Source organism: Euphorbia lathyris, chromosome 9 (genome assembly GCF_963576675.1).
Source record: "Euphorbia lathyris chromosome 9, ddEupLath1.1, whole genome shotgun sequence".
Lineage (NCBI taxonomy): Eukaryota > Viridiplantae > Streptophyta > Magnoliopsida > Malpighiales > Euphorbiaceae > Euphorbia > Euphorbia lathyris.
This window is the reverse complement of record NC_088918.1, coordinates 30,919,835-30,931,951: the sequence shown is the minus strand read 5'-3', so window position 1 is coordinate 30,931,951 and position 12,117 is coordinate 30,919,835. Positions and strand designations below refer to the sequence as shown.

Genomic DNA, 12,117 nt, shown 5'->3' with positions numbered 1-12,117 from the left:
TTCCAGTCATTATTATACACTACAAGAGGTAACCGTTAAATCTTTATATTTGGGTATTTGAAAGAAGTTACTAAATTCAACCACATTTATTTCAACCTTTAAAATATGAAGTTACTACAAACATTTATAAAAGTACTGCAGTGGTTGCAGACTCTCCAAGTCATTTTGCTTTGCAGTCTATACATGTTGTGCTTCTTCTACTGGCTTAGTAATCCTTCTTCTAACTGATGACGGGCCTTCTTCTACAGTACAAAAAAAACTTTTAATGAGGTAAAAATTACTATAATTTAAAAGTCAAGTGTCCTCATTAATGAGTTTTCAACGAAAATAATTACCCTCTAAAATTTTATCAGTTGGTCCTCGATTTATTCAAAATGTTGTCATTTGGCCCTTGATCCATCTCAATTGGTGAAATTTCATCCAATTTGAATGGAAACTTATAATAGATTTGTTATTCTATTGACACGTGACGACATTTTGACAATTAGACAAATTTTAGTTTATGGATTTGTTTTTCTTGTTTTAATCTAATTACTTATTTCTGCATAAGAAAATCTATGTATCAAATAAACTTTAAGACATGCAACGTGTCAAGTCCATATCACCACGTATCAAAGGGATAATGATTTTGTTAAGGCTCCAAGATAGAGTGAAATCTTTCCAATTGGAACAGTTCAGCGGTCAAATGTGACAATAATAGATCAATAGTGAAATAATAAAATTTTAAATATATCAAGGGGTAAATAACACTTTACATCAAATTACAAATTATAATTAGTTTTATTAAAAATTTATAAATTAATATAAAGTTTGATAACAAAATAATACTTAGGTTCTAAATTTATATTGTTTCTGAAAGTGTTTTTTTTACAAATAAAGAATGAATAAATTAATGGACCGTTAAACGGCAATATTGTATCACATCAGAAGTAATGAAACTCGGTATAGAATAAAAGAATGTGGGACAAGTGATAAACCGAGCAGCCCGTGCCAATTCATGAGCCAACCCGTTAGCTTGTCACCTTAACGAGTAAGAGTCATTTTTAGCTAGCAGCTCCCGACACTGTGCAATTAAATGCTCGAACTTCGATTCGTCCGTCGTGTCTGAATTGATAGCGTCAGCAACTTGTTTGGCGTCTGATTCAAAGATTACAACCCTATAACTACGATTGTCCAACCATTGCATAGCTGATAGTAGTGCAGCCGCTTCTCGTTCTTTGACCAGAGGGGCGCAGTTCATCCTTTCAATTCGACCACCCACGAAGTTACCATTGGCATCACGCACCGCATCCGCTAGACCTATTGAATCTTATCCTTCAAACATTGCTGCGTCTGTACAGCATGAGAATATTCCCTCGTCTGGTTTATGCCACAAGTCGCATGAACGTTGGACGTATTGTCTGGCGTCTGATCTCCTGAACTCGAAGCTAGTCCCACCTCAGATTCTCTGTGTCGGATGTGGCCTGCACCGGTGTCATCACTACATGATCCCATAATTTCCTGTTCTTAGCCCGCTACAAAGACCAAAGCCGTACTAGGAAGCTTTCGAAATTATTCGCCTGAAAATTCTTGACTAACCTGCAAAACCAATCAGAAATGTTAGATGCGGTGTTTGTCGTTGTCATGATCAGCTCCAACCAACCCGCTAGCTGCCACACTTTCTTTGCATCACGGCATTCGAGTAACGGGTGCCACTCATCCTCCCAAGGGTTGTGGCACACCACACAGTTCATGATGATCGGTAATCCTCTCTTCTGAAGGTTTACCTGAGTAGGGACGCAGCCTCTAACTAATTGCCACACAAAATATTTCACCTTATGAGGGACATTAGCGGACTACATTAACTTCCATTCACCCTCCACATTGTGACACTCCCCTCCTTCCATGCTCACAGCTAGGTGATATGCAGTTTTTAACTGTATATCTCCCCAAGGGGTGAGCCTACCAAATGATATTGTCCTTCTGATTAGCTAGCCTGGGAGGTAATTTAGTCATTTCATGAATATCTCTGGCTACAAACAGTTCCTTCAAAAGTTCGACGTCCCAATCCCGAAAGTTAGGAATAGAAAGGTCACATACCTTAAGATTTTCAAGCCCATGTATCAGCAGAGTCTGAATTTGACCATTTCCATCATCTCTCAACCATCTGCTATTCCACACACTTACTTGAGTTCTGTCCCTAATTTTCCACCTGACACCTCCCTTAATTACTAGCTTCGAACTCCAAATACTTTGCCAAATAAAACTGGGTGAATGCCCTACGTCAGCTCCCAAAAAATCCCCTCTAGGGTAGTATTTAGCTTTGTAGATTCTGCTGACCAGTGACGAAGGGTTAGAGACTAGGCACCATCCCTTTTTTCCAAGCATAACAAGGTTAAAGGGTGTGAAGTTCCTGAAACTGAGACCTCCAAATAATTTAGGGGCACATAAGCGATCCCAAGCCATCCAATTTAAACTTCTACCTCGCAACTTCTTATTATGCCACCAGAAGGAGTTCAACATCCTCTGTAACTCATCTGCAGTTGAAACCGACAAAAGGAAAACACTCATAAAGTAGATAGGGATAGCCTGACTAGCAGCCCTGATGGGAGTGGCCTTGCCTGCTTTCGATATGCCTCTCGCTCGCCATCTTTGTAACCTGTGCCACATCCTATCTCTAAAATGAGCAAATATAGATTTTTTCATTTTTCCCACCAAAGACGATAGTCCTAGATACCTGCTCATGTTCAGCGGTTTAACCACACCCAAAATACTCGAAATCCCATGGGACAGTTCAGCTGCCACATTTTGACTTAACATGATCCCCGATTTATCAAAATTAATAGCTTGTCCAGAAGCCTTCTCATAAGTGTGCAGTAACTCCTTTAAATTCCTCGCCTCAGAGATAGAGGCTTAACAAAATAAGAAGGCATCATCAGCGAATAAGAGGTGTGACACCGATGGAGCTCCTCTACTAACCTGACAGCCATGGATAAATCCCTTACTTTTTGCCTTTTTCAACTGCGTAGTCAGCCCCTCCACACAAAAAAGAAAGAGATACGGCTAGTACAGAAATGCTCACTTGTGTCGCACCTCTTGTGTCGCGCTTGAAGAGAAAGCAACACAACCGAGTAACTAGGGTCACGCGTTCTGTACACGCGACACAACTAAGTATTTTGTATCATCACTTGTGTCATGCTTGAAGAGTGTTAGGCATGAATATGACTGCAATTAAACAGCATGTTAATAACAATTTGTGTGTGATTTAGGCGAAATATTCCTAAATAAAAGAACTTATAAGTGTTTTATGCAGATTTGTATTAATTAAGTCAAAAGGGCTACCACGCAGCCTGTTTTGCAATGAACCTTGAGCAGTAGAGCAACTTTTGATCCAGCGGATCTCCGCTGCGTACCTGATGACAGATGGCGACTGGACAAGTGGCAGGAGCGGCGTGGCAGTGACAGCAGGCGTAGGAAAGGTAGAAAAGAAACATGATGACAAGATGGATCACCCCCTTGAGTGTTCAAGGGTCAAATTAGAATTAATCATTTCCTAGTAACTTGGCTATAGAAAAACAATCTTTTGTAATATTTTGTGGTACGGCTCGTATTTCTTCCTTTATATAGACATAGTGGAGGGAAGGAGAGCGGTACCCTTTTGACTTCGGATAATCGTTTAACTAGAATTTTGGCTTCTTTGAGAAAGGAAAAAAAGCTCTCTAAGGAAGATGACTCCATCAATGGAGGTTTGTGGAATTAACTCAGGCTGTTCACTCTATACTATGAGTGAGTAGTCATTTTGAATGGGTTTGGCCAGTTAGGGCCAGTTATGTAAGTCTTCTATTATCTTATTTATGAATGAATGGTGATATATTATGTTGTGCTTGATGAATCTTTAACTCCATTGCTTAGGGCATGTATGTTAGTGTTAGATGCATGATAGGAAACTGCTTTCATCTTCACGGAACTATTTGTCAAGCATTCAACCCCGCAACAGAGATGTTAGGAGGTTGTATCAAGGGTTTTCTTAATAGAAATGCTGTTTCGATCGTAATGCAAGAAAGAACCAACTTTAGGGACGCTTGAGGTTGTAGTACGTCTTAAAATCTTAAGAACACACAAGAGTTGACTTAAGTGAGCATTAAAGCAGAGACCTTGACTTCACTTTACGTCATTCATTAATAAATAGGGTGTTTAGAGACTGAAAGTAACCTGTTCCGTTGTGCTTAACCTGTTCTGCCTTTTACCGTCATTAAGTACTTCTTTTAATCAACTAAATCATTGACTTTGTTACTGTTTAAACAACATCTCTTAGTTTAAAGAATACACACACCACGAACACCCTGTTATATAAAGTATTTCTTATAAACTTTGGTCCTCAATCCATGTGGATACGATACTTGACTTATCACTTTATTACTTGTATATAGTACACTTGTTAGAGTCCATTCAGGAGATAACAAGTTTTTGGGAGTAGAGCAACTTTTGATCCAGCGGATCTCCGTTGCGTACCTGATGACGGATGGCGACTGGACAAGTGGCAGGAGCAGCGTGGCAGTGACAGCAGGCGTAGGAAAGGTAGAAAAGCAACATGATGACAAGATGGATCACCCCCTTGTGTGTTCAAGGGTCAAATTAGAATTAATCATTTCCTAGTAACTTAGCTGTAGAAAAACAATCTTTTGTAATATTTTGTGGTACGGCTCGTATTTCTTCCTTTATATAGACATAGTGGAGGGAAGGAGAGCGGTACCCTTTTGACTTTGGATAATCATTTAACTAGAATTTTGGCTTCTTTGAGAGCGGAAAAAAAGCTCTCTAAGGAAGATGACTCCATCAATGGAGGTTTGTGGAATTAACTCAGGTTGTTCACTTTATACTATGAGTGAGTAGTCATTTTGAATGGGTTTGGCCAGTTAGGGCCGGTTATGTAAGTCTTCTATTATCTTATTTATGAATGAATGGTGATATATTATGTTGTGCTTGATGAATCTTTAACTCCATTGCTTAGGGCATGTATGTTAGTGTTAGATGCATGATAGGAAACTGCTTTCATCTTCATGGAACTATTTGTCAAGCATTCAACCTCGCAACAGAGATGTCAGGAGGTTGTATCAAGGGTTTTCTTAATAGAAATGTTGTTTCGATCGTAATGCAAGAAAGAACCAACTTTAGGGACGCTTGAGGTTGTAGTAAATCTTAAAATCTTAAGAACACACGAGAGTTGACTTAAGTGAGCATTAAAGCAGAGACCTTGACTTCACTTTACGTCATTCATGAATAAATAGGGTGTTTAGAGACTGAAAGTAACCTGTTCCGCTGTGCTTAACCTATTCTGCCTTTTACCGTCATTAAGTACTTCTTTTAATCAACTAAATCATTGACTTTGTTACTATTTAAACAACATCTCTCAGTTTAAAGAATACACACACCACGAACACCCTGTTCTACAAAGTATTTCTTATAAACTTTGGTCCTCAATCCCTATGGATACGATACTTGACTTATCACTTTATTACTTGTATCTAGTACACTTGCTAGAGTCCATTCAGGAGACAACAAGTTTTTGGCGCCGTTGCCGAGGATTGAAAGCAACAAAGTTTATACGAACCTTTCTGTGAAACAAGGTGTTTTTAATCTGTTTGCTAAATAGTGCAGCCAGAAGGAATCTTTATCGGTTTATGTGCAGAGCTGGACCTCCTATTTTTCCTATCGATCTCGAATTGGAGAGAACGTGTAGACGAAATAGAGCGGGAGCTCGACATGCAAGACAAAGAGAACGGCAAAGAGAGAGAAGAATGGTTGGAAGGGTACCACCTGAACAACCAGTTCAACCAAACCAGGAAGAAGAGGGAGAAAATAATAACCCTCCTATCATGTGATGCTCGTAAAGTATATAACATTTAATAGGACAAGTGTATCCTATCGCAACAAGTAATATTGTGCTAAGCACGAGATCGAACCACAAAGACTATTTGTTATAAGTAGCAAATCTACCTAGAATGATCTAATTGTTTAGAGAGTTTGGATAAAGGTTTGGGTTTTTAGTAACTAACTAATTGAATTAAAGGAAATAAACATAAAAAAATAGAGTGAACAATTGACAGGGTAGAAGGTGAATTAATAGATGGCACAATCTAGGCTGTGGAATCCTTTGATTAAATCCTATATATGGGTTTAGGGAGTTCAGATTTGTGTTTTACCAATGATTGAAGGTAATTGCCCTAAGTGAAAGACTAATATGATCAGTATTGTCCTTCTTATTCACATGCATTCGGGTTACGGCTTGATTAGGCATATACCCTAGGTCATGCAAAGCATTAGGTTTATTGACAATTAAGGCTAAAGCCGTAGCCTAGCCACAAAGCCTCATTCCAAGTGGTCTCTAGCGAAGTCAGATTTACACAAGTTCGGTATAGACGATTCTGTGGTCAGGTTCTCATCTATCTATAATCCTATTTAATGTCAGGGTCACAGGCATTAAGCACATTATATACATAAATAGGCTAGTTGATCATTATCAATGTTCATTCTAGCATAAATCCTGTTCCTAACAATTTCTAGGCATTAAGCATGCAAAAACTGATCAATCAAAGGTCCTAGATCCCTAATCATACATATTCATACAATCAATTTCATCCCCATCCCAAATTGGATGGAGATCAGTTCATAGACAAACCAATCATAGCAATAGGAAAATAGGAATAATGGAAAAAGCTTCAATTGAATATAAAAGGAAAAGATAAGAGGGAGAGATAGAAATCCAAAACCCGCTTGTCGATTCTGATTACAATAATAGAAGATCTGGAGCTTCTCCCATCAATTGTTCTTGAAAGCAATAAAAACTAAAAATAAACCTAATCTAGAAAGCAGGAAAAGCTAAACTAAAAATAAAAATCTACATTGTGGAGGAGAGAAAACCCTAGCGGCCCCCTAATTTATTAAATGGCTAATCCCCCTTGGAAGATTAGGATTAGCTCCCTATTTATAGAGTTAAGGAGGAAACCCTAATGCCTATAGGGTAAAATAGGCATTTACAAAGTGTTTAAATGGGCTTCTGGGCCCTGATCCGTGAATTTCAGCAAGGGGGAAGGCGCTGGTGCGCCTTGCCCCGCCTCGTCTCGTCGAGACAAGGAGTGTCTCGACGAGACGAGGGCATGTCTCGACGAGACAGGTATTGTCTCGCCGAGATAGGTCCAAAAAGGGGCGATTTTGCTCCGGCTTTTATCTGTTTAGGTCCATGGGCTTCCGAAAAGTGCTCTAATGGTCCCTGATGAATCCCAAAAGTGCTCTGACGGTCCCTGAATAATCCGAAAATGCTCCAATAGGCTTGGGTCTGGTTCGGAAATGCACGAAAGGTCCCTGAAAATCCATGAAAACACCAAAAATACCATAAATAAAGGAAATTACTAATTTTAACTAAAAAGTAATAAAACGATACTGAAATTAAATAGAAACAAAGGGAAAACAAACTAAATTAATCCTAAAAACCCTATATAAATGGGAGCGATCAACATCCCCACACTTGAATCTTGCTTGTCCCCAAGCAAGACAGAATTCAAAACAGAGAAAAATCAACAAATAGCTCCCTTACAAAAACAAGAATCTACTACACTTTATTATTCACAACAGTTCAGACTACTCATTTTGCGATTAAAAATATAATGAACCTCAGGCGAGTCTCCAAAACTGATTAATTGGTTTTATCAATCAACACTTCATGAAAATGAAAGAAAATGACTAAAATTGATAGCTCACAAGTGGTCACTCTAACGCTCAAGTGTTTGGGTGAAATTTTTTATTTGTAAGCTCTATACATTTAATTGTACAAAGTGGTCACGTTGGGATTGCATCATCCATCCAGTCAAAATTAAAATTAAACAAAATCATAGGTCTTTAAAGGGTTGTAACATTGGCTAAAGGTTAGGGTAGGAAAAAGTGAATTTATAGGCAAAAAGTTAATGACTCAAATTTTTTTTTTGCAAAAAGGACACATTTTTCGCATTAGGGAGCTATAAACCACCTCACCACACTTAAAATCTTGCTTGTCCTCAAGCAAGTCAAAATCCAAAAGGGACACGTTTTCCGCTATGTATAAGAAGGTTTAAACTCAATGTTATTGTTGTGAATTCGGGAAGCAACTAAAATATAAACACATCTTCCAACCTTTTCTCTATTATTATTTTTCTTTCTTTCTTTCTTTTTTTTTCTTTTTTTTAATAGAGGGGAAAAAGAGTGAAATTCAATTGAGAAAGATTGCTTCTTCTATTAAAATTACAACATTTTAATGATTGCTAGCGGGAATTTGAAGGATAGGTGTGTCTAAGGATTTATCAAAACTAAATTGAGTCAATTAACTTGGGTGAAAAATGATATTTAAGAAGACTAAGGTTTGTAACAAGGTGATCAAAGAAAGGGGTAAATATAGGCTCAAAGGGGGCTTATCTAGTGGAATTATTAAGGGATTTTGGCTAAACAAAGAAATAGGCTAAATTCACAAAGCGCTATACCTAGGTTGCCTAATCATTTCAAGTTTAATAGAAACACAAAATTTAACCAGTATTGGATGCAATTCCTATGAGCACAAAGATAATAAATGTAATCTCACACCTAAGAGATCAATTGTTCCTAATCATGAGTCTAAAATATTGATCTTTATGGCTCTAACTCACAATTGAAGGGTTATTTGTATCAATCCTAGCCTCAACTAACGTTCCGTTCCATGTCAATTTTAGGCAAACAACACTCTTTGGAGACTCAAACGTTGTTCAAGATTTTTCGCATGCATCAATTTCATTTAGAATGTGCAAATATTTAAGCGCATTGTTAACTGTATTGCGGGATAGCTAAATGTATCAAATTCAACTGCCTAGGATTCTTTTTATTCCTAGAATTAAAAAGCAAACAAAAACATAAAGAACGAAATCCTAAAATTAAAACAAAAACATGCAACCTAATATCGAAAAACAAAAAAGAAATTAAAAAAATTCAAATGGCAGAATCAAAAATCATCATATCCTAGTATCTCCTCCCCACACTTACAACATGCATTTACTTCCATCATTACATAAAAGCAAAACATAAAGTGTAAAAAAGAAATAGGATAGAAAAACTCCCTCAGGGGTGGCTGTCAATCCAACCTCGAATTTCCGATGCAAAATTTTCAATCCAAGCTGTAGTCCTGAAAATCAATCCGACGTCGGTGAGTATTCCGATTAGAGGGTTCTGCCAACAGAAAAAAAAAAACAAATATAAGAATAGAGAAAGCAAAATAAAAGAAAAAGAAAAAACGTTAAATGCTTTTTTTTTCGGTCCGTCTCGTCGAGATGAACAGTGTCTCGATGAGACGACACGAGAAATTTTTTTTTTTAAAAAAATTAAATTAAAAAAATATATTTTTTTTTTTCGGGTGCATCTCGTCGAGATGAACAGTGTCTCGACGAGACGACACAGGAAATTTTTTTTAACAAAAAAAAAATAAAAATAAAATTTTTTTTCGTGTCCGTCTCGGTGAGATGAACAGTGTCTCGCCGAGACGAGACGAGAATTTTTTTTTACGAAAATTTTTTTTTATGTGTCTCGACGAGACGACACGAAAAACCCGAAAAATATATATATATTTTTTTTTATAAATATATAAAAATCTAAAACAATTATTTCAACCTATTCAATTTAATCTAATTATAAAAGAAATAGTCCCCGGCAACGGAGCCAAAAACTTGATGCTCGTAAAGTATATAGCATTTAATATGACAAGTGTATCCTATCGCAACAAGTAATATTGTGCTAAGCACGAGATCGAACCACAAAGACTATTTGTTATAACTAGCAAATCTACCTAGAATGATCTAATTGTTTAGAGAGTTTGGATAAAGGTTTGGGTTTTTAGTAACTAACTAATTGAATTAAAGGAAATAAAAACATAACAAAATAGAGTGAACAATTGACAGGGTAGAAGGTGAATTAATGGATGGGACAATCTAGGCTGTGGAATCCTTTGATTAAATCCTATGTATGGGTTTAGGGAGTTCAGATTTGTGTTTTACCAATGATTGAAGGTAATTGCCCTAAGTGAAAGACTAATGTGATCAGTATTGTCCTTCTTATTCACATGCATTCGGGTGACGGCTTGATTAGGCATATACCCTAGGTCATGCAAAGCATTAGGTTTATTGACAATTAAGGCTAAAGTCGTAGCTTAGCCACAAAGTCTCATTCCTAGTGGTCTCTAGCGAAGTCAGATTTACACAAGTTCGGTATATACGATTCTGTGGTCAGGTTCTCATCTATCTATAATCCTATTTAATGTCAGGGTCACAGGCATTAAGCACATTATATACATAAACAGGCTAGTTGATCATTATCAATGTTCATTCTAGCATAAATCATGTTCCTAACAATTTCTAGGCATTAAGCATGCATAAACTAATCAATCAAAGGTCCTAGATCCCTAATCATACATATTCATACAATCAATTTCATCCCCATCCCAAATTGGATGGAGATCAGTTCATGGACAAACCAATCATAGTAATAGGAAAATAGGAATAATGGAAAAAGCTTCAATTGAATATAAAAGGAAAAGATAAGAGGGAGAGATAGAAATCCAAAACCCGCTTGTCGATTCTGATTACAATAATAGAAGATCTGGAGCTTCTCCCATCAATTGTTCTTGAAAGCAATAAAAACTAAAAATAAACCTAATCTAGAAAGCAGGAAAAGCTAAACTAAAAATAAAAATCTACATTGTGGAGGAGAGAAAACCCTAGCGGCTCTCTAATTTATTACATGGCTAATCCCCCCTGGAAGATTAGGATTAGCTCCCTATTTATAGAGTTAAGGAGGAAACCCTAATGCCTACAGGGTAAAATAGGCATTTACAAAGTGTTTAAATGGGCTTCTGGGCCCTGATCCACGAATTTCAGCAAGGGGGAAGGTGCTGGTGCGCCTTGCCCCGCCTCGTCTCGTCGAGACAAGGAGTGTCTCGACGAGACGAGGGCCTATCTCGACGAGACAGGTATTGTCTCACCGAGATAGGTCCAAAAAGGGGCGATTTTGCTCCGGCTTTTATCTGTTTAGGTCCCTGGGCTTCCGAAAAGTGCTCTAATGGTCCCTGATGAATCCCAAAAGTGCTCTGACGGTCCCTGAATAATCCGAAAATGCTCCAATAGGCTTGGGTCTGGTTCGAAAATGCACGAAAGGTCCCTGAAAATCTATGAAAACACCAAAAATACCATAAATAAAGGAAATTACTAATTTTAACTAAAAAGTAATAAAACGATACTGAAATTAAATAGAAACAAAGGGAAAACAAACTAAATCAATCCTAAAAACCCTATATAAATGGGAGCTATCATCATGCATCGTGCTGCCCAACGAAGGGAACAACATGTTCGAGGTGAAAGCATCTATGATACAAATGTTGCAGGCAGCCGTACAGTTTAATGGATACCAGTCGGAAGATCCAAATGGGCATATTCTTGAATTTATCACGCTGTGCAACACTTTCAGATCAAACAGAGGCGTTGCTGACGACATAATCCGACTAAAGCCGTTTCCTTTTTCTCTAAGAGATAAAGCGAAGAATTGGTTGAAAAACTTGCAACCAGGAACGATTACTACTTGCGAAGAAATGGCCAGCGCTTTCTTAATGAAATATTTCCCACCAAGATAAGCCATTAAACTCAGAAACGAGGTTTCCTATTTCGTGCAAGAAGAGGATGAATCCTTAGCCAAGGCATGGGAAAGGTACAAGGAATTACTAAGGAGAGTCCCCAATCATGGCATCCCTATGTGGATGCAAATGCAGAACTTTTATAATGGGATAACCAACATTTATAAGATCCAGATCGAGTCCATAGCCAATGGAAACCTCGAAGATCTGAAACCACAAGCCTTGTACGACCTTATTGAGAGAGTAGTAAGCACAAGTTATAATTGGCACTCCGCTAGAAGTGAAGGAAAAAGAGCGGGAAATGAAGATGTTGTGTCAAAATTGACAAGCCAGGTAGAACAGCTTGCCAGACAGCTCGGCGAGATAAATGTGTCCTCGATCCACAACGAACCACCATTCAATGACATTTGTGATTTTTGTGTAGGCCTTCATTTCAGCATCAACTGTCCCGGAGTTAAGCAGGG

At 37.7% G+C, this 12,117-nt stretch overlaps 1 non-coding gene across 1 annotated transcript; it reads right to left on the bottom strand.

Annotated features, from left to right (window-relative positions):
* Positions 1-11,659: 11,659 nt before the first annotated feature.
* On the bottom strand, positions 11,660-11,766 carry LOC136207584 (small nucleolar RNA R71). Its single transcript, XR_010676718.1, has one exon. It is a non-coding gene; the product is annotated as a small nucleolar RNA R71 (small nucleolar RNA).
* Positions 11,767-12,117: the final 351 nt, after the last annotated feature.